Here is a 3,310-nt window from a genome sequence, read left to right on the forward strand (position 1 = left end):
CCCGCTCACTCACATACGGACAGAGGTTCCGCCCCCGTTGCAGGAGCCGCTTCATCCAGACGCCGCGACCGCGTATTTACCTTCCTCTCCCCTCCTCATCCTCCTCCACTCCTCCTCCGCCTCCTCCTACTCCTCCTCCCCTCCTCATCCTCCACCTCCTCCCCTCCTCCTCCTCCACCTCCTCCCCTCCTCCTCCTCCACCTCCTCCTCCTCCCACCATCAGAATCAGACTGAAGAAGGATTCCAAAGGATTCCAAAAGGTCGCCTATCCATGTTCCCCAGAGATGCTGCCTGACCCGATGATTAATCCAGCACTTTATGTTTTTTAACAGTCAAGTCAAATGCTCAAGTCCATCGATGTGCAGGCATCATCTTCTGCAGCAGCTTCACGGACTCACAGACAACACACAGATAAATTACACATAACTTCTGCAAGAAAGCGAAAGAAGAAGCATGTGCAAAAACGTTACATTTATTAGTTCAAGAATATGCCATTTTGAAAACAGTGGTGATCCGTTAAGGATTAGGTTTGTGGAGATGGGTTTAAGATCCCGATAGTTGTTGGAAAGTAACTGATCCTGAACCTGGAGATGTGCGACATCAGGTTTCTGTACCTCCAGCCTGATAGTAGCAATGTTACAAAATTTTGAGATTTTAAAAATCAAGTCTGCAATTTATCCCATCAGATAAAGCATAAAAAGAAGTTTAATTTGACACCTAATTCACTTTCATATCTTCAGTATTAAAAAGGTTATGGCCATGTTCATACTCGGAAATTAGCATCATGTTCCCTATAGGGAGGTTTCACGGCAGTCGGGTCACGACCCATGACCCGTACTGTTGCTACGCTACTCCAAATGGATTACACGCGATGAACTGCAGGTAGGCACTTACCATTGTTTCCAGTGTAGCGGGCCCGTTAAAACCCGCTGAAAATGTCAATTTTTGCGCTGTAAATAATTATGGAAATCGGGATAACCGTGTGAGACATTTATCCTACTTCAGAATTCCAAAAGTGAGGAGAAATGACGGTAAATAGAAACGAGAGCTCAAGGGACAACAACAGCCAGAGTGTTTGGCGAACATTGGCCGTTTGCTCACTGCATTTCATCAACAGTAAGGCATTATTTGTGTTTTTTCTTGATTCCTTTGACATCTAAAAAGTTTCAGAAGTGATAAATCTGGCTGTTATTTTTTTAAATCGCCCTTGGTTCTCGTGGGTTTTTACATACAAAATGAAAACGCATCTGAAGAAAAATTTACAGCCAGACTTATCACTTCTGAGAATTTTTAGATACCAAAGGAATCAAGAAAAAACACAAATAATGCCTTACTTGATGAAATGCAGTGAGCAAACGCGATAATTACCAATATTTTCAATGTTTACCAATCACTTTAGCTGCTGTAGTCCCTTCAGTTCTCGCTTCTCTATACCTTCATTTCGCTTCACGTTTGGAATTCTAAAGTTGGGTACATGTCTCTCACACATACCCCGACTCCCACAATTATTTTCAGCGTAAAAATTCAACATTTTGGCGGATTTTAACAGGTAGGAAAGTACGCGTTTCTAGCATTATTAACATATACCGGAAGTGACGGATGTCTTCCAGTTGGAGTTAGCGGCTCCGTGCGTCGAGCCCTATGACCCAGTGACCTTTCGTGCAACCTCCCTATTGCTTTTCCATTGACTTAACACAAAAGCTGTGATCGAGGACAGTCAAAAGCCCTTAACTTTCTTAAAAATTAAGAGAACTGAATGACATTTTGTGTTATTATAGATTGAAGCATTCTGAAACAAATATGAAACAATCTTACTTGGATGACCCGAAATTAAAGCATATAATTAGTTAGTTACCTAATTGTAGCTAATTACAAAATTCAATTACTAGATCTAAACATCTATTCAATTCTTAAGAAAAGGTTAACATTTTTAATTAGCCTAAATGTCCAAATAACATTCACACAAGAATTCACAATATAACATGATTTTTAAATCTCATTGTCATGAATTTATAGGCCAAATGGAAGGAATTTAGTGTTTAATTCCAGTAAATTAATGGCTATTTAAATCATCTTGCGAGTGAGATTTTGTGGAACGCGATCGATTGGAACGTTGCATTTGCGGTGAATTTAAACCGCATATCGGCAGGAAAAACACTGCCGGTTCGTATGGAGCCTTTACGCGACGTGAAATTTTGATTAAAGGCATCCTAAGAAGCACGTTTATATGTTAAAATAAACGGCGTACCTTGCTTTGTCCTGTACGTGAGATCCATCCCGTTGTCGGCGTTGACGGCTTTAGAAGACGATTTTCATTTTACTCCTGCTATTAAATTATCCAGCGCTATTTTTAATAAAGTTGATAAAACGGATGTCGGATCGATTTTTCTTCAGCAACTAAACAGCCTGACAAAGATCGATTTCAACAGGCTGGAGAAAACGGCATTTTAAACACGCCCCCTCTCATAGGCGCCAAAGTCACGCACACGGCCAGTGACAGAACTGCAGCGCCGCTGAAGGTAAGTTTTGTAACATACCTAATTAGTGCAAGAATATGCCAATTTGAAAACAGTGGTGATCCGTTAAGGATTAGGTTTGTGGAGATCGGTTTAAGATCCCGATAGTTGTTGGAAAGTAACTGATCCTGAACCTGGTGATGGGCGACATCAGGTTTCTGTGCCTCCAGCCTGATGGTAGCAGCAAGAAGAGGGTGGCCTGGATGGTGGGGATTCTCATGGCAGATGCTTCCTTCTTTGGGCAGTGTTGCGTCCTGGAGTCACCACTAGAGATGAATGTTTCCTCAGGGAGGGTCCATGGGGAATCTGCAGGGCTTGAGCAGCAGCCATGTTTGGCTTGTAATAAATACACTTCGGGTTCTGGACATCAAGTCCTCGAATACAACATCTGGTGACGAGGATGGCTGGTTTAAACCTCGCTGCCCCATCTCCATTCTTGGAAACTCCAGGAGAGCCTCCTGTACCATGGATACGCTGGTATGAAAGTTTCAAGACTTACTTGATCGCAATTGGCCTGGACGGTGCGGCCATTTCGGACATTCGCCGCCGAGCGATTCTGCTGCATTGCCTCGGAACGGAGGGACAGGGAATCTTCGCGCAGCTCGACAGTGCTGCAACGAGTGAGTACAGTACTACTGTTAATGCACTGGGCAAATAGTTTGGCCCAAAGACAAGTGTGCTGATAGAAAGATACCGGTTTCGCCAGCGGTCACAGGGATAGGGCGAACCAGTGAAGCAATTTGCTTCTGCATTGATAGAACTGGCTGCAAAGTGCAATTTTGGAACACTGACTG

Source organism: Amblyraja radiata, chromosome 3 (genome assembly GCF_010909765.2).
Source record: "Amblyraja radiata isolate CabotCenter1 chromosome 3, sAmbRad1.1.pri, whole genome shotgun sequence".
Lineage (NCBI taxonomy): Eukaryota > Metazoa > Chordata > Chondrichthyes > Rajiformes > Rajidae > Amblyraja > Amblyraja radiata.